Source organism: Castor canadensis, chromosome 8 (assembly GCF_047511655.1).
Source record: "Castor canadensis chromosome 8, mCasCan1.hap1v2, whole genome shotgun sequence".
Taxonomy (NCBI): Eukaryota; Metazoa; Chordata; class Mammalia; order Rodentia; family Castoridae; genus Castor; species Castor canadensis.
Genome location: NC_133393.1, coordinates 81681070 through 81702185, shown reverse-complemented (window position 1 = coordinate 81702185; position 21116 = coordinate 81681070). Strand labels below are relative to the sequence as shown.

General features: G+C 37.3%; 1 protein-coding gene across 1 annotated transcript in view; it reads right to left on the bottom strand.

The window, feature by feature from the left end:
• Nucleotides 1-21116, bottom strand: part of Tmem117 (transmembrane protein 117) — a 554639-nt gene that overhangs the window by 6474 nt on the left and 527049 nt on the right. The window lies entirely within an intron of this gene.

The following is a 21116-nucleotide window of genomic DNA, read 5'->3' as shown; positions in this document are numbered from 1 at the left end:
AAGGAAGAGGTTGGGTCTCAGGGTGGTGGTGCCTCAGGGATAAGACACAATGAGTTGTGTTCCTGGGATAAGAGTGGTGAGGCAGGAGAGGGGGGAGATGAGGGCTGTGAAAGGGCACAAAACAGGCTCAACAGAGAATAATCCATTCACTGCATGAATTGTATGGTGTAAACATCCTTCCAACAAACCCACAAAAGAAAAGTACCTCCCAAGAGAGGCAACATTTGGATTCTGCCACTGGGGGGACACTGGTTAAGTCAAGAGAGAATTAGATTCTCATCTCCCATCTGATTGAATGATTTCTACATCTTTATTTTTCTTAGTTTTTTTCACCAGCCCAGACAGATCCTACAGTTAGAAGCAACAGAACAAGAGGGGAATTCAAGAAAAACAATCAAATAAACAGAGCCTGCCCTTGTACCCCTTCCTCACTGTAGGACCCTGAACTCTGAATTGAATACTAAAGTGAATTTTTAATTCAGATTGGGCTGAATTTATTTCTACATCTAGCTGCAAATTGTTTGTACTTTTGACTTCATCCATTAAATAAACCTGTTACTCAGCCATCATCTTGTGTTGGATGCAGAGTTGCTAAAGGTTTTAAGTCAAGGAGTCATGTTGTCATTTTAGAAAATAGCAGCAAAAAAATTCTACACTTTACTCACAGCACAATCATTGCCTTCTCAGATGAGCCTCCTCCTCCTTCACCTTGGTCAGTCTCCCTATTTCTATTTGCACTTATAGTAGCATTTGCTTGTCTTGCAGAGAAATACAGCCTGGTTTTACACTTCTTACTTTCTTAAATAAATGCCTCTCTCGTACACTTGTATGGCTGCTTAATGAGCATAGAAAATGCCTTTATCCTTTTTTCTTTTCTTTTTTGCTATTTTATCCTAGCATTGACACTTGATAAATAAAAGAAGACAAATGCATACATATTTTCAATGACTAAGCCATAAAAGTGGAGACTATCACTGTATTTGTGTCCCTGAATTTATTTAGAGTATCTTTTTTTTTTTTGGTAGTACTAGAGTTTAAACTCAGGGACTCATGCTTGCTAGGCAGATTCTGTACCATTTGACCCATGTCAACAACCCTTTTTGCTTTGGCAATTTTTAGGATAAGGTCTTACATTTTTGTACCCAGGATCAACTTCAGACTGTGATCCTCCAACTTATGGTTTCCACCATAAGTTGTACCATTTTTCCCAGTCCTGGAATAAGTCTTTGTTGAAAAAAATTTTTTTAATTCTTTTTTTGGTGACTTTGAGATCTGGTAAGTCCCATGTGACATTGGAATCCTCTGGATGCTCAGTGCTGTCCTTGCTGCTGTTCTTATTCATGCCATCTTATCTTCTTGTGGACTTTGTTTTATCATTGGCCATGTACGGGGCTTTGACTTGAAAGAAAATTTTCCTAGAAATAACTTGAGGCATACAATCAAATGATATTTGTCTAGCAGCATTCATTTCTGCTTGCAACTGCATGTACTTGGGAACATTAGATTACTTTAATCCAGTTTCACAGTGAGCATTTCTGGTTGATCTGGATAAAAAAAATTTAGGTTATAAGAAGAAGAAGGCTGTTTGCCTTCAATATTTCTGAAGTCTTTTGGGATCCCAACCCAAGATGCTATTGGTCTACAGAGATTGATATTCACAACCTTCTAAGGTTGTGAAAATCTGGTAAAGTCCTCAGAGCCTCAGGATCAGCAAATGTTCCCAGGGCGAACCCAGCCCCAATTGATAGGCAAACCTCATTGGATAGACACCTTTCTCTTTGCAGTTGTGGCCCAATTGTTTTCATTATTTGGTAATATTTCTGATGCCTTCAGGAAGATGATTTTTATCTCTTGTCCATCTTTTCTAGCTGTCCTGAGTGACTGAGCTGGTCCCAATTGTCAAGTTCATCGTTACTCAATGCTGAAATCTTGAAAACCACAATGTAGAAATGACTTGAATGTGTATTTCTAACTTTAAAAGAACGACCATTGACTTTGGCAGATTTTAAATTAGGTATCGCAGGAATACTGGATTGTTGCCTGAACAGTCAGTAACATTTTGAGAGCTACCAGGAAACGTTAATAAAATATCAGATTCTGCATCTCTAGAGTTCAGTCAAGTGCCTCCTTAATTTCAGACTGATTCAGAATACATTAACACTTTCATGCAAGTCAGTCTTAATTCCCTTTGAATCAGCTTTTATCTTAGTTATAATACATGTAAGAATTAACATAGTGGTAACTTAAATTGTTTCCGTAAGAATCTACTTACCAAAGCAATAGGACTTGTGAAAAGACAAAAGGGAGAATTTGAACAGAGAAGCCTGTTCAGACAGCCAAATGCAAGGTTTCTTTCTGCAGTGACTTTAATATTATTTACCCATTATCAACCACCAAGCATTTATTAGAACCCTCCAGGATGCCAGGTATGGCGGTGGATGCTAGAAGCGAGAAGCAAAAGTTGAAAAGAAACCTGTGGTTTCTGTCCAGCAAACATAGTGTCCACTCCCAAGAACTGCTCCAAAACTTCCAAACATAATCTGTTTTATTTGTTCTGCCACTAAAACACATTTGGAGTGGGCCCAAGAACTGGTTGCCACAAGAGGCAACCATCTGCTGAGCGCACACTAAAAAGGGGAAGAGAGTGAGGAAGACCTGGCATGATAAGGAGAGTTTCTGGGCATTCTGGCTGGAATGGGGGGTGGGTCAGGAAACTGATATGGATCTGAGTTCCAGCTTTCCCTTCAGTATTTTCCCTGTGTATGGAGGATCTACTCCTCATTGAAAATGTCTTTCTTTTACCTCTCTTGTCTTCTAACTATGACTAAGCAAATATCTATTTGCTCAGAGAAGTAAGGGGCTTTTTGGTATGGGGCCACAGATGAGACCCAGTGTTACTCTCACTATTTTTATAAATGATAAGCTTTTTTAAAAGACAGAGAGAACAGAACATGTTTTCAAGCTCAATAATCTTATATACTCCAAAGATCCCTGACAGACATTCCTAATATTCCAAAAGAAAGCAATTGCTAGGCCAAGCACATTTTCTAAATATGAAAGAATTAGGACTTTAAATTAGACTAACAAAGTGCTGTGGAAATTAATCAAACTTCTTATGTTAGATTTGTGTGTGTGTGTGTGTGTGTGTGTGTGTGTCTGTCTGTCTGTCTTAAAATCAGGACTATGACTTAGAAATCAAAATACCTCTCTTTCTTCACTTTCTCCATTGTAAATCATTCAACCAAAGCAATGCAGCTCTGTGAAATTCAAATTATTTATGAAGAAGCTGGCTGAACAAACACCTTGAGCTTGGATGTGAAAGCTAAAGACAAACACGTCAATATTACAATTTGACAGAGTTAGGGAACAAGAAATCCAGGGGTTTCAAATGTGAAAGAATTGAGAATTAATGGGCCAAAATAAGAAAATAAATGCAGCTGCATTTATATCACACTAATTCATATTTCCTGGGGTAACTAATTTGATATTGACAGTCTTAATTGTAAAATTGCACTGCTTTTACTGTTGGGTTTCTATTACATTAGTTAATTAATTAAATAATTGATACTGAGCTTGCTTATTCAACTAAATTTTAATTAATACAGTAATTGGAACTAGTCAAACAAAGCATTGCTTACTAGCAGCTCTTTGAAACCTGTTTAATGAACAGATCAAAATGATTTATAATTTAGTGTCAATTATTTATATGTAAATAATATTGGGAAAGGGCCTGAGGGCATCACAAAAAGTTTATTCTTAAGAGGTTTAAACTTTCTTTCTACAATAACCTTACTTATTAATTATTGTTCTATTGATTACTATGTTATTAGTGTTCTTAGCGACACAGACATTCACAAAGCATAAAAGACTATGAAACAGCCTTTCTTCTGTTTGTTTTATAAATTCTAAGTTTGTGGCAAATGAATTAAAAATATTTTCCTATATTGTATTTGGTTTTGTTCTTATAGAAGCTTGTCAGTTAAGAACATTGTGCCTATTCACAAGAAGCAAGGTTCTTTTATTTCTTTCTTTTAGAGAAATCATGCCACAGTCTGGCTGATTTATTCTTACCTTTTCTTCCCAATTTCCTTCTTTCCCTTGTCCTTTCTTTCTTTATTGTTACTTTGTAAGAAGGCCTGGACCTTTATGTTTACATGTGGGGGACACACTGATCAAGTTTTTGTTAAATGCAGTTTCATAAAAGACATGACATTCATATAGCGCTTGTGTGAACATTTTATTTTTATTTCTTTTGCAGTGCAGGGGATTAAATTCAGGGCCTCGCACTTGTTAAGTGAGAACAGTACCACTTGAGCCAATCCCCAACCCTTTTGCTTTTAGTATGTTTTTCATGTGGGGTTTTGTGTTTTTGTTAGGGCTGGCCCCAGTCTTCGATCTTCCTACCTCTGCCTCCTGAATAGCTGGGATGGCAGAGTGCACTACCACCATGCCCAACTTGTTTTTGAGACAGGGTCTCACTAACTTTTGCTTGGGCTGCTTTCAAACCGAAATCCTCCTATCTCTGCCTTTCAAGTAGCTGGAATTATAGACATGTTCCCCAATACCTGGGTGAGAATTTCTTGTTTAATCTTCAATTCTCTTAAAAGAGAATCAGAAGCAACTGTCTTTTTTTCCATTTCACAGATGGAAAACCAAGTCTCAGGAAAGAAAATTGTGAGGGTTACAATAGATAATTACTAAGTAATGGAATTGCTGTTCTTACACACTGACTACTATTAACCAACTCTATATGCCATAACATTACAGGGTTAAATATCTATGAAACATTTCATGATTGTACCATACAGGCATATGGCAGAAACACATCTGCTTGGAAATGTTCTCTTTTTCTCTCCATTCATTGTTCTTTTTTTCCCTTTTCTGAAAATAAAAGAACACTGGCTCCTCTCCATGTTAGATAAACTTAGACTACTACCAACTCTGTTCTCCAAACAGAGTTCTGAAACACAACATGAAAAACTCATGCTCTAATTTTGCCTTCAGATGTTCATTTTTGGCCTTAGATCAAGACTACTTTTTATATTACTGCTCAGATGAGACCTGGGTCCTTATCTAATGCTTTTCCTATGAAGCTAGACAAAAGGGTCACACAATCTGGAGATAACTTTGACTTGTGATTTTGGTCAGTGTTCCTATGTTGAGCCAGTGCCACCTTGTCCACTATCATTTTACATTTGTGCTTATGTAAATGGACAGAAATAAGCAGTTTTTATTTTTAAATTGTCCAAAGCAATTTTCTTTAACAAACACATGATCTTTATATCTCTTCCTCTGACCTTTCTGAAAAAAAATGTTAAAATGTCCTAACTACATGAATTTGTGGATGAAAAAACTGATCAGTAGGACAACCTGTCCCCATGAACCTAGGACAAAAACCAAAAATTCCCAAAACCCAACCAAAACATTCCTTGATAATATTTCTAAAGAATCAAATATGGTCACTGTTGAAGAACTGATACAGAAAACATACCTATGAACCAAAAATACTTATTAAAATATATATGCATGGGCATAGAAGTAAAAATATAAATATACACATATAAGTTAAAGTATATAATTTTGTACTTGTCTTTTTTATTCACATATAAAACATATACCACAAACACTCTAAGATTACTGCAATCCTTCTTAGGATTGCAATAAATTTCAATAAATAAATTTAATTGGATCTTGTACCCACTTGTACCTAGCATCTACAATGTTTACTACCAAGTATTTCTAGGAAATCCAAAAATTGTCTAATGTTTTCCTATGAGCATTTATGCTGTTTTGGGATATTGTTACTGCTTTATTAGCTTCCAAGGAAAGTTTTGAGCACCATAATTTTCAAGTAGACTCTTCTATTTCTCCCATAGACATCATAGCCAAAGGAAACAAGAAGCCCACAGTAGATAAGCAGGTAGAGAGTGGAATGTCTCTTTTCCCCTTGCATTAGAATTTGTCAGGAGGGTCCCCAAGCAGTTCTTATCTGTGCACCAACACTTTCAGTTGTTTTGTGTGAAACTACTCTTAGTTTTCAGTTATGTTTTTCTCCCTTTCTATACATGCATCCAGGCTGGAGATGTATTTGAGTGACAGCTAGTAGGTTGAACTCAAATTTCTTATTCTCTTTCTCAGTCACAAAGACTTTATTATAAATGTGTCTGTCACACCTAGTTCCTTCTTCCCTATAGATAAATTCATTTCTAGGGAGCCTCTTAGACCCTGTGAAAATAGACTTGGGTCAGGACCATATTGAAGTTTTCTAGATATATCAGAATTTCAACAAAAGACATATATTGGAGTAAAGATGAAATCTTTGCTGCAGAAATAAATCACATTTATAAATGTAGACCTGAAAAGTCAGTGATACTCTACTTCATTCTTAAAAATCTAAACATAGACTTGCCATTTGATCCAGCAATACCACGCTTGGGGATATACCCAAAGGAATGGGACACAGGTTACTCCAGAGGCACTTGTACACCCATGTTTATTGCAGCACTATTCACAATAGCCAAGTTATGGAAACAGCCAAGATGCCCCACTACTGACTAACGGATTAAGAAAATATGGTATTTATACACAATGGAATTTTACACAGCCATGAAGAAGAACTGGAGAACATTATTCTGAGTGAGGTTAGCCTGGCCCAGAAGACCAAAAATTGTATGTTCTCCTCATATGTGGACTTTAGATCAAGGGCAAACACAATAAGGGAATTGGACTTTGATCACATGATAAGGTGAGTGCATACATGGGAGGTATGAGGATAGGTAGGTAACCCCAAAAAAAAAAAAAAGATAGCATTTGATGTCTTCAATGCAAAGGAACTAATGCAGAAACTTTAAAGCAACAGAGTCTAATAGGAGAAGGGGACTAGGAAGTAGAGAAAAGGTTAGTTCAAGAAAAATCAATTTAGAAAGTAACACATATGTACATGGAAGCAATACTAGGAATCTCCCTATATAGCTATCCTCACTTCAACTAGCAAAAACCCCTGGTCCTCCTTATTAATGTTTATAGTCTCTCTCTTCAACAAAATTAGAGATAAGGGCAAAACAGTTTCTGCTTGAAAGCGAGGGGGTGGGGGGGGAAAGGCAGGGGGTGGGGGGACGAGAGGGAGCCGGGGGAAGGGGGGAGTAATAACCCAATCATTGTATGCACATATGAATAAATGAAAAAAAAAGAAAAGAAATTAATGACAATTTCAAAGGAGAGCAACTTAATGGTCATATTCATTTGGAAAGTTGGACTTTAGTAAATACTATGTAATTAAGAGTCAGCCTGGAGTTCCAAAATTGACCAAAAATTTTTGAGGAATATAATTCTGGAGATACACGTCTGGTTTCATCATTTATTTCTCATTAAGTTTCTTATATCTTTAAATTTCTCATTTGTAAAATGGAAGGTCTTAAGAGAATATGGAAGAAACTATGAACTTAGGTGTTATAATCTTCCTCCTTGGATATGAAAACATGTAATTATCACAGCTTCCTTTCAATTAAGACAATTTTTAATTTTCTTTTTTAATGTTAAAACATTTTTTTATTCTTTGTAAAATGCTCTTGGCAATGTAGGAGCATTAAGTTTAAGTTAACTCAATATTTTATGATTATGTTACTTCTACAATCATGGTGAGACAGTCTGAATAGAGGTTCCTCTTCACATCAGTCCTCCTAACTTAGTTGCAGTGTTCTCTCTGATGGTTCTTCAAAATGGCTTGTTTGAGGATGCTCAGGGACCAGGTTTGAATAGAGCTGGGAAAGAAAGGGCCCCATCAATTGTTCTCTCTTTTTACTTGGAACCCTGACAGCTATTCTAGAACAGTGGTGGAAAAAACTAAGAGTGAAGTTATTTGGACATTCTGAGCACTCAAGAAGTTTTTCCTTGAAGCACTGAATTTCTCAGTCTGATTAAGAAGAACCAGGGATTAAAGTGGATGTGCCTGACTCTTCCCTCAGAATTCACTGATCTCTTTCCCTTAGACCCCATTTTTCTCTCATTATTGAGTTGCTAAGATGATTTGGTATATAACATAAAGCACTATATGAATATTATTTGAGTAATCACCATAAGTGATAGAATATCAGCTAATTCCTGAAGCAGAACTTACTGCTCATACTGAGGACAAAATCCCAGAGAAGAATGAAGTTATGCACTATGAATTGATGCCAACGACCTAGTACACCATCCTGGAGCTAACATTTGGTGAGAATTCCAACAAACAAATCCATTCCCCAATCTTAACAAATCACCTTAATTAAGCCAACATTGTTTCAGGAGTCTTTGGGGGAATATCTCTTGGAACTATAACCCGTTCTCCATTGTCATGATGATTGTTATCATTAACACCCAATGGTGTCTATGATCTTGATTTTCATTGTTCTGGTTTACTGCTGGAGCTGCTGGGTACATACTGAACACCAATAAGGAACTAGAAATGGGAAATCCACTCTTGCTATTCTGCAGTCTGTATTCCTTCCAGGTTACAATAAAGAGCTACTTGTGCCCCAGCCATTTCCACAAATCTTAGTAAAAAAGGATTTTTTTATGTACCTTTGGATTTCTGCTATATTTCCACTCCTTTCATGTTCCACCTCAAATTGCTCTTCCCTCTTGTCATTAGCTTTTACTTTTTATAAAGGTCTATTGCCCTTTGTCCAAACTTATGAACCTCAGTGAACTTTAGGTGAATTTATCACTGTCAGGACTGTAGCCTCAGTTCCTAAAGCAAATAAACTGATGGGTTATTCATGCTCATTCTTATAGGAGTATTTAGTCAGTCTGAATCCAGTAATGAAATTATTCCTAAACTGGGTCTCTCTGATATAAGAACAAGATTTAGCCATAAAGTATTAGTGTTACATGTAGATTCTATACTCAAGGATATTTTTAAAAGAAGAATATACAACTAGTTGTCTGAAAAGGTTCACATTTTTTAAATGGAATGAAGAATTTCCAGGGTAAGATGGTAGAACAGAAGCTTGCTCCATATGACTCCATGATTGAGAAGAGTCAAGGTAACACAAGACAGACTATATCCAAAGAGAGAATGAGAGGCAGAGAATTGTGAATCATCAAAAAGGTGACAGGGCAGCTGAAAAGCCATGGAAAAACAGAAAGGCTTTTCAGAGAAACATAGGAAACAGTCTGTAGCTTCAATGGTTCCCATGGGTAGACCTTGGAGGGACAGGCTACAACCACAAGGTAAGCCAAACAGTCCTGGTGAAACAAGTCACAGTTCTTGTAAGCCTTATATCCAAAGTGGGGATTTTGTATGACAATGACTCCTTCTGCAAACTAGACCAGCATTGGAGAAGAAATCCATTTTGTCAGTCCCCATATCTTAGAGAGCTATAATCAGGTGCCATCTTGATAGAAGGCCTACTGATTGAGACTGAGCTACTTTAGGAATTGGAAAACAAGGAACAATTTCAAATAACAGAACCTAGAGACACCTCACAGCTTATAGGTAGGACAGACTCACAAGAGGCAGTAAAGGGGAGGGAGTGGGTCAAATATGGACCTTTTGAGATTTGGGGCCAATGGGGAGTTCAGCCTATGAAGGGTGCTCTGCCTTCTCTGGAGAGGAGTGAGCCCCATTATCAGTGGTTTACACAGAAACTGAGAACAGAATGCCTGAACACAGGGCCATCAGATTGCTTGGCCTCTTGGTCTGCCTCCCTGCTGAGTGCGGTTTGCTATTAGGTGGGACTGACAGCTCTGAGCCCAGGTCCAGCAGATCACTCTATTGTCACAGTCTTCTCCCTTCCATGGGGTGATTTACCAGTGGAAAACATCTAACAGCTGTGGGACCAGGAGGCAGAGTACCTTGGTTCTTGCACTCCTGTCCATATCTCAGCGGTATATTTCTTCCCCCCCACCACACACACACTCCTATGCACTCAGGGGACTCCTTTAATCTTGAACATTTGTTGCTTCCATGTACACAAACTAAAGGGTCTGGAGTGAGTGGGAAATCCCCAGGTGGCAAAACTTGCTAGATCTTGTAGTGGCTCAGGATATACAAAGAAGGGAAATTTCTAAAGTGAATCCATCCCTGAAGCTGAAAACTGACCCTTGACCACCACAAACCTTGGCTCATATGCAATACCAGCTTGAACAGTGTTATTCCAATTTTTTTCTCCTCTCTGAGTGCTAATGGGGATTCAGCCCTCTAAAGAAGGTTGCTCATTAAGAAATCTCCCAAATAAAACCAGAAGGGATATCCATCCCAACAGATGCACAAATAACAACTAGAAATCCAAGAAATATGAAAAAGACAGTGCAATACCTCTTCAATAACTGTTCTTAGAGATATTGAAATGGTTGAAACACTGCACAAATAATTCAAAACTCTGGTTCTAAAAATTATCAATGACCTCAAAGAGGACTCAAAGAGATTAATGAAATAAGGAAGTCAATTCAAGACATGGGTGAAAAAGTGAGCAATATGGGTGAGAAATTCAAGAAGAAAATTGAGATTTTGAAAAAAAAGACAAGTGTTGGAAATGAAATATTCAATAAATCAAATAAAAATATAGTGAAAAGCATTACCAATAGACTAGATCAAGTAATAGAAAAAATATCAGGTTTGAAGACAAGGTAAAGGAATACTACATTCACACAGCAATTTTTAAAAAGCATATAAAAAAGAACATAACTTTCAGGGATTCTGGGACATGATCAAGACACCAAATTTAAGAATCTATGGGGTTAAAGAAGAAATGGAGATGGCAAATAAGGCATAGGAAAACCTATTCAATGAAATTATAGCATAAAGTTTCCCAAATCTGTGGAAAGATATGACCACAAAAGACAGACATCTCTAATTAAAAGATGAAGATGAAATAGTTGAGTTGAAAAACAAGACCCAACTGTTGGTTTTCTGAAGGAAGCTCACCTCACTGGCAAAGACACACACACACACTGAAAGTTAATGGATGGAAAATGATATACCAAGCAAGTAGAATCCAAAAGTAAGCAGGAGTTGCTATGCTATACTCATATCTGACAAATAAGATATCAAACCAAAATTAGTCAGAACAGATAAAAAAAAGGCCACTACATGTTAATAAAAAGAAAAACTCCACAAAGAAAACATAACAATTCTAAGTTTATATGCACCAAATTTTGTTGGTCCCAATTTCATAAAGCAAACACTATTGAACGTAAAGGGACTGATAGGCCCAGGTATAATAATAATGGGTGACTATATGTGACACTCTTAGACATAGACAGAACATTCAAAAAATCAACAAAGAAATTTCAGAGTTAAAATGCACCAGAGATCATATGTACTTAACAGACATCTACAGAGTATTCCATCCAATAACTGCAACATGTGTAGTCTTAGTAGCTCATGGAATGTTCTCCAAAATAGGTAGCATTTAAGGACATAAATCAAGTATTAACAAATATAAGAAAAATGAAATTGTTTCTTGTATCTTAATGGATCATAATGGAATAAAATGAGACATCACTAGCAATAGAAATTATAGAAAGTGTACAAATATCTATGCCACTCTTGGGGATATACCCAAAGGAATGTAAGTCAGCACATAATAGAGATACCTGCACAGCCATGTTTATAACAGCTCTGTTCACAATAGCCAAGTGATGAATCAGCCTAGGTGCCCATCAACAGATAAGTGGATAAAGAAAATGTGGTATATACACAAAATGCAGTATTATTCAGCCATAAAAAGAATAAAATATGTCATTTGCAGTAAAGTGATTGAAACTGGAGACCATCATGTTAAGTGAAATAAGCCAAACCAAGAGAGACAAATATCACATTTTTTCTCTCATCTGAGAATGCAAACCTTAAAAAGGAGATGAACATAAAGAGGGACTATTTATAGATAAACCAGAGGGAGGAGTGAGTTGGAAAGAGAGGATAATGGGAGAATATGGTAGAAGTACATTAAGTGCACATAAGAAAATGAAACCCATTTCATATATACTAAGTTACCTAACTAAATCATTTATTCTTTGCAACAGTGCTATCAAGTTCACTTTAAAGACAGAGAAACTGAGGCAGTTAGCTAAAATAATCATCAACAAATTATCTCAGCTAGTAGTTGGGTGTTGAAGTTTGGTTATAAAATGTCCTCCAAAGACTCACATGTTGAAGGCAGTGTTCAGAGATGGGTCTTGAGAGTGATGGGATCACAAGGGCTCTAACTTTATCAGTGGATTAGTCGATTGATGACTTCATAGTTTAATGGACTATTGAGGTAAGGGTGATAGGTCATTGGGGGCATGCCTTTGAAGAATATATTTTGCCCTTTGGGCTCTCTCTCTCTCTCTCTTTCTTCCTAATCACCATGGAGCTTCACTCCACCACATGTTCCTGCTATGCTGTTCTGCCTCACCACAGCCTGGAAACATGGACTGACACGTTGACACTATAAGCCAAAATAAATCTTCCTTTCTTTTAGTTGATTTTTCTCAGATATTTTGATACAGAAAGCTCACTAAGACTGAGGTAAAAAAAGGGCTCAGCAATCTGAAACCAAACTCATGCTTTTACCCACCTTGCTGTAACACCCTCATTCATGACCAAGAGGAGCAGCAAAGTGGTTGGGGCAATGTTAACTTAATGGGTAAAATACATTTGGTAGAAAGACTGATGGTTTTGGGACAAAGCATTTGTCAAAACACTTTTAAGGATGTAGACCCAAATAAGTCACAACTTCCAAATATCTTAAAGGTATTTATAGCACAACAAGGACCTTTTCATCTCAATCCAATGAGCTAGCCATGAGAAAAAAACTAGTCTGTGTTGTGACTTCTCTCCTGAAATTTGACTACTTGTCATTGTTGTCTTCTTGAAATTGTTTGGTTCATTTCACTCTGAGATGTTAAAAACATGCCAATTAATAATATGTACTGTTTGTGACAGTTGTCAATAGATGTATTACTGTAAATTGCTATAAATATTGTGATCTGACCAATCAATAGCAAAAAAATATTTATTTCTTCAGATCTACTTATTTATTTCTCACCGTGTATCAGTCACTGTCCTAGTCCTAGGCACTGAGGCCTCTCACAGTTTTAATTGCTCCTTAATGGACACAGGGTTTAATTTCCTGATTTGAATGCAGAGAATGGTAATGACTGGATTTTCTTTTTTTCTTCTTCTTTTATTTTTTTATCATTTTTACATTTATTTACACGTGTAACATTGTTTGTGCTAAATTCCTCCTTCCCACATTTCAAAATGTGACATTTTGAGATCTAAAAGTTGCTTCTTATCCTCCTTTCCCCTTTTTTGCATCATTGTACTGCTTTTTTCTAATGAGTAATACATCAGTGCCTCTGAAGTGATCCAAGTGTCTCCAGTGATTTTTTTTTTTCCTGCAAGAGTGTGTTTTCAAAGATGTCATCTATTTCCAAAGAAGGAGGCGGTATTAATCATTAGCATTCAAGTCCTGAGTTGCACTTAATGACAGAATAACCTGAGATGAGGCTTTGGACACAAACTTTTAAATGTTTCATATAATGGGAACTTGTTTTGTGTTCTTTGTGGTGCTTTCTAATTAGTTCCTCATATTGTCAAACTTTTCCAACATTTCATTTTTATAGCATAATAACCTTGGCCCACTTCTCACTGGGAGTGTACCTCTGCTAGTTTTCCTCAACAGATTGTGTGGTGTGAGGAAAATCAATAGTTCCTTTTTAACATCAGTGAGATGGATAAGCCCAGAAGAGTTACAGCCAAGCTTTGCATCCTCCTGACAAGGAAATGCATGTTTTTCCTATTTCAAGCTGTACAGTTTACAAGCAGCAACTGACAGTTTTTTAGAACTTCCTGAGGTTAGATCTATCACAGTGGCTCTATAAAGTCTTACCAAGTGTGTTATGAGTGAATCTGTAACCACCCATTTCCGCCAAGTTCAATTCCACAAGAGTTCTCTCCCTTGATTGTGTTCAATAAATGTTAAGGCTGGCAAAGTAACTGGAAGAAAGCTGTTAATCACCTGCAAAGCCAGATGGTAGTAATTGAACAGTGATAAGTCCGAACATTTCCTACATGTTAAAAGGTACAAGGTTGGTGCCATTGTGTTTTTTAAATAACTGTCAAAGGTAGCATGAACTGAAACCTGCTTTATTTGACTGATGGTTAAAGGAAGGAATAGTGGAAAGTTGATTTAACCAGAGGTAGAAGCCATTTTTTGTTCACTTAAGAATAATTAATTCATATATATATTTAGTGAGTCCATGGCTGTTCTTATTTTTAAGAACATTCTAGTGTAAAATTAAGTGGAAAGAAAACCTTTATATTTTTATAGCTTGGCACATCTTTATTAAAAATTACGACTGCTATAGATAAGTAATAAAAATATTCATGACCTGAGATGTCACTGAAGTAAACATTGCTGGGAATAAGCAAGTACGAGAAAAACACCTTAGTTCTTTGTTTCACTGCTCACATTCAACTTTACCAGAAACATGTCATTCATGTCCCCTCACTACCCATTTCTATCAAAAATTTCCAGAATTAATTCACTTATACCATGTCCCTGCACTTTCCACTAAACTCCATCTCTCTAGTAGAAGCATGAACATCTGTTGACAATCACTTACAGAATAGCTGATATCTTATAAAGAACATCTATTTTAATCCCAGATATACATGTAGCAAAACAGGCTCATGACCTTTGAGTGTCATTATCTATGGCCATGTGATAGTGACCAGCAGAGCAAGGAAGGAAGCATGGCTTCCTTGATTACACTGTTCCCTGTATTTCATGGGCCTGAGTTACTTGCAACTCAATTACTTATGTAGGTATTTGTTAAAAATGATCAGGTGTAGGCTCCATATAAGAATGATTGGAGCAAAATCTCTTTTAAGGGTATCCATTAATCTAATTTTAAATACTACTACCTGGAACTTTAATGCATTTTCAGCTTCAGAATAGCTGTGCCATCCTAGGCTCATAGGATTTGAGAAAATCATATGAATCATTTCATTAGACATTAGAATTTTGCACTTCATTCTCAGAACAAACCCAGTTTTTGCACAGAATAGGTACTCGTATTTCAGCTTCTTCCTTTCCTCAGGGTCTCTCTATAGGGGAAATGATGAGACAATGAAAAGGAAACGGATTTGCCCCAAATCCCACAATTGACCCAGATTTGGAAGCATTTTGCGATTTAGTTATAAAGTACCATTACAAGAAACCATTGAGTAAATCTGCTCCTTTAAGTGAATCTATTAAATGTGTTGTAGGGACGAATCCCTATGCTTCAGTAATGCTCTTTTTCTGTGGTATAGTCTGTGCCAATGCAGACATTGCAAATAGAGTGTAGATCTTTTTCACTAGGAGTAATGAGCAAACCTTGACAGATAATACAACACTGCCCTTTTAGAGCTAGTTTCTACTCCAAGTTCCAATTGACTGTGTTATTTGTTTAGGTCTCCAAAGGTCTAATTAGAGAAAGCAGAGGTAATAAATTCAAAGCCCCTGTGATGGGTTGAGGGGAATGTACTCCTTGGTCACATCTGTTAGATTGAGTGATATTCCTACTAGCATGGAAAACATGATCTTTGACTAATGGTCCCTTCTGATTTTGATGTCACTTTTGAGAACTTTCTATTTGAGTCACTGAGGTGTACGGAAAGTTGACATTGACATTCACCTAGGATTGTATTTTTTTTTTTTTGCAGTAAAATAATAGGTAGAATAACATGGCAAATTGTGATTGGAAACACCAGTCAAGGATAAAAGGACAAATAGCACAGGAGTTCTTTATTAAAATGATTAGTAATCTGCTCTTTGATCACTTCCATGTCCCCCATCCCTCAAGGTCATATCCCCCTCTTGCAGCAATCAAGTTCTTGTCTCAGTCTAAGTCAAATCTGAAGGGCTGTCTTAGCTCCAGGACTCCCTATAGGATTGAGTGAAAGTTTTATTGGAACTCCATCCAGTTTTAACTTCTCATTCTTCCCAGTACCACTTCTCTTACCCCTCATAGTTGTAGATCTGAAGTCTGCTCTTTAACACACTTACTGTATGCAGATCTCAGAGCCTCAGAGTCTGTTTGCAGAGAAGTATGGCAATTAGGCCATTGAGAACATTGGGTGATAATTGTCCCAGAGTCTAACAAGAAGTGCTGAAACATCCATGGTGAATATACCTCAAGGGAGAATAACTAGTTGTGGCCTTGAAGATTCAGTTAATATTTCAGCATATTTAAGGCAGTAATTGATCTAGGGAGAGAATGCTCAGATTTTCTCCTTTCTCTGTGGACAAACTTTGCTCTCCATTACAAGTCAAGGACAGGGGGCCCTGGAAGATCTTCAATTGAGGTCAGATGGAAGTGCCCACACAGACATTTTATAATTATGAAATTATGAGACCTGCAGAATTATGGGTCCTGAGTTTCCTTGGGGCCCAGCAGAACATCATGGTAGAGTTCTTGGAAGGCCTAGACAAATATTATCTAAAGTTGCGGTGTATGTTAATATGCTACTTGCTTTATTTCTGGGAAGGCCTAAAGGTAGGCATGAGACTTGAGCAATCTTATCAGCATGGAGAAAGGATAGTAGTTGCAAGGGGCATAGGATACCATGTTCCAGGTGGATGATAGGAAAAGTAGCTGTCCTGGAGCCGTCTTGATGTGACCCCACTATTAGAGGCCAAGGGATCCATGGACAGAAGCTGAAGGAGAGTCACAGGAGGTCAGCAGAAGAGTACACAAACTATATCAGTTCTGGGTTCTACATACAAATCTCCCAAGTGGTCTTCATTTGTCATTACTTCTGTCTGTGTTCTGTATTCCCAGTGTTTATATACCATATCTCTCATGTTCAATCTCCTTTCCTTGTTGCTCCTGCTTAGATGACTTCCTTCAGTCCCCGACAAATTCCCCTTAATTTTTTGAAAACAGTTTCTCTGTCTGTTTCTCATACATACCCAATAAGCTGTTTGGCTAACCCAATGGTTCTTTCTAGATTCATAACCCTTAAAATATGTAAGATGTGAAGTCACAACTTATTTTGATTCATTATCAATTTAATTATTCAAAATTATTTCTTAATACATTTAAGAAAAAAATGTTATAAAAAAAAGGCAATCCCTTAAATTTACCAATAAAAGGGATCTAGTGTTGTCAGTTACTCAATATGATTTGAAGACAGGAGAGTTATAATGCATTGATTTTCTGGCAGAAGAATGGATTCTCATTCGTCACTAGAGAAACTTTCTCATAAGTTAAGTGCAAGCATGAATTTATTGCATGAGCTATTAAATAAGAGATACTATAACTTTCAAAAGATACATAAATGCTGTTAGGTTGGATAGTTCTTGAGTTGAAGCTCTACAACCTGAGGGTATATTTCATCATTAGGGCAATTTTTTGCAATAGTGGGAAACACCCTAGAATTGAAATCCAAAGATCTGGGTTTAAAGCCTGGTTCTATGACTTTGAGGGGATTTTGTGAAAGATTTTTGAGTTCCTGAACAACTTTAGATCCACTTGTATGTCTTTTGGGGGAGGAAATAAAATAGAGTACATGAAAGTGCATAAGCTTGCTTGGTTCATGATAAAAAAGCATGAAGTGTTTCTTGAATTTTAATCTAAGAATAGAAATATATGGAAATATATCCATCAACTACAAGTATTTTCCCATAGCATAGAATTTATTCCCATTTTAGAGAGAAACTGAGGCACTTGGATCATTGATTGAGCTTGGCCAGCAGAGATCCATAAACTGTCAGAAAAAAAAAATCCCAAATAACACAATAGTAGTACCATCCTGCTTGGCTGTTCTTTTGGAAATCTGCTGATGTCTTTGCCTTCTATGTATTTCACGGTTTTTCTGTAGTGGGCTGAACACTCTCTACCCTAATGTGCAAAGACCTTCACAGTTTGGGGGACAACAAAGCAGTGTTTCCTGGAATGCCAATAGAGAGATAAGGACTTTCCAAGTTAGCCCATAGAAGCAGGAATACTAAATTCTCATCAGCACACCAGGGATACTGCTATTCCACATGAAGTTCATTTTAAGTCTCAATGGACAATATATTTATGTATGGGCAACAAAATAGAGTCACTCCCTTAAGGGAACCCAAATATCTTTTCAGACATTAAATTATAGCTCCTTAAAGGGCTTATTTTCAACATAAAGCATTTAATAAGTGAATTGTCATTGTCATGGGGATCCAAGATGACAACTAGAGTGCAAAAGCAGACATTGGGAGCTCCATAAATCAAAAATCTTGCTGAGACTTTGAAACCATACTTGGCAGAATAAAAGCACCAAGAAGAATCAAAACTTCAACACCCTGAACCCCTAGCCTGTACAAAGCTTTTCCATGCCACATTACACTGAGAACAGGAGGGCTCCCACGCTGCCAGACACTGGCTCCAAACCTGCTTGGGAGACATTTAGCAGACCAACAGGTGAATACCAAGCATCATGAGGTATTCCTCCAGCCACCCCTAGGATAAACCAGCGTAGCCCCCTGGGCAGACTGACCCCCTGCCCCCCCCACAAAAAACCAAATTGAATAATAAACAAGGAACAGAAAAAAAACATGCGGCAGAGGGGGCGGGGTGCTGTAAGCACACTGAAGAAAGAGGGAGGAGCAAGGAGCTGACCGCCACATGAACTTTCAGTAAACAAAGATCGGAAAGGCAGAAGGTCTGAAAGTGGGTGGGTGATAAGCTGCTGCCTGAAATAAGGCAGGTAGTGGTCCACGAAGCTCATCTCCTAAGACAGTGAGCAACAACCAAAGTCAAACAACACTGCAAAATTGAAAAGCAATCTGCAAGCCATCCTAACACACTGACAGCAGGGAACAGGCTGACGGATCTCTGACCTTGCTCCAGAGAAAGGGGGTGAGCCCCCAATAAACCAACACAGCAAAAACCCAACTCCAAAGCAGGACAGCTGGTGAGCTACAGAGCTGTTCTCTGGAACCTGAGGACAAAATACAGACAAACTGCCACACCTGACTGAGGAAGGAGCTGACTAAGCAGCTGCCACTGAAAGACAGGAAAAGAAAACTGGCAAGACTCCCCAATCACCTGGCAAGAGTAAGACAGAGCCTCTGCTTTAATACCAACACCAGGACTGGATGGTGAAGGAGTAACAACAGAACTACTAAGACTGAAGTTCAATTGATCCTGAATCTGGAATTTTTTTGTGTTTATTTGCTTTGTTTCCTGTTTGTTTGTTTGTGTGTGTTTGTCCATCTCTCCCTGTTGATTTCTTTGAGTTGTTTGTTTTGTTTTTTTTTTTTTTATTTTGTTTTGTTAGTTTTATTATTGTGAGTTAGCTAATACTAAATTACACACAGACCAGGGACAGAGATAGCACAGATGAACTACTCTAAAACCCAACACATCCACAAAACAAAATTAAAACAAGGGAAAGATATCAGGTGATTGAAATCACCAATGGCCTATCAAGAACATAGTTACACAGTACCAAGTGGAGCAATGGGAAGAAGAAAAAGGGATGGAAACCATTCTTCCCCCCAAAATAATTTAATACAGGATTCAGAGGGAAAAGAAGAAAACAGACACCCAGTTCCAGACTCCAACAAAACAAAGAGAAACGATGCCAAGGAACCCAATGAAGCCCGTGATAACATCCTGAAAGAAGAAATCCTGCAGGTAATCACTAAGAATTTCATGGGGATGTTACTAGACATGGTCAACCAAAATGTAGAAGAGGCACTCAAGAAATTCCAAGACTTCAAGAAAAATAAAGAATATTACAAGACACAAAACAAATAAATGGACTCATAGGAGCCCTAAATAAACACCAAAGTGAAACACAGAACACTATAAGTAGAGAGATAAATGAATTAAAGATGAAAATTGACAATATTAAAGAGGTACTGACCCATGATATGGAAAACCTCAGAAAAAGAATGAAACAGAAATACAAAACACAATGGAAGATCACTTAAGCACTAGAACAAATAGAATACAGACTCTCAGAACTTGAAGATGAAATGGAAATTAAAGGAAAAAGTGAAGAGTTATTAGTTAAACAACTCAAGACCTCTGAAAGGAAAATGCAAGAATTCACCAACTCCATCAAAAGACCAAACCTGAGAATCATGGGCATTGAAGAAGGAGAAGATGTACAAGCAAAGGAATTCATAATATGTTCAACAAAATAATAACAGAAAAATTCCCAAATATAGAGAAAGTTATGCTCATTCAGGTACAGGAAGCCTCCAGGACACCAAACAGACTTGACCAAAATAGAACTACCCCACCACATATTATCATTAAAACAATAAGCACAGAGAATAGAGAAGGTTGTAAGAGAGAAAAAACAAATAACATACAAAGGTAAACCCATCAAAATCACAGCAGACTTCTCAACCTAAACCTTAAAAGCAAGAAGAGCATGGAATGAGGTATTCCGGGCACCAAATGAAAATAACTTCAACCTTAGGATACTCTACCCAGCAAAACTATCATGCAAAAGAGATGGAGCAATAAAAGTCTTCCATAATAAGCAGACACTAAAAGAATATGTGACCACCAAGCCACCACTACAAAAGATTCTCCAAGGAATTCTGCACACAGAAAATGAAAGCAAACAAAACCATGAAAGGACAGGCAGTACCAAATCACAGGAGAAGACAAGACAAGGAATCAGAGAGTACCATTGATTCAGCTGCACACTTAAACAACAAAAACAACTAAATGACAGGAATCACCACGTACCTATCAGTACTAACAATGAATGTTAACGGACTTAACTCCCCCATCCAAAGACACCATTTTGCAAACTGCATTAAAAAGGAAGATCCAACAATCTGTTGCTTACAGAAGACCCATGTAATCAACAGAAACAATCACTGGCTTAGGGTGAAAGGCTGGAAGAAGATTTACCAAGGTAATGGCCCCTGAAAACATGCAAGAGTAGCAATACTTACCCCAGGCAAAGTAAACTTCAAACTTACATTGATCAAACACAATAAAGAAGGACACTCAACACTATTAAAAGGGGAAATACACAAAAAGGAAATAATAATTATCAATCTGTATGCACCCAATGTCAATGCACCCAATTTTATTAAACATAGTCTGAAGGACCTAAAGCCATATATAAACTCTAACACAGTGATAGTGGG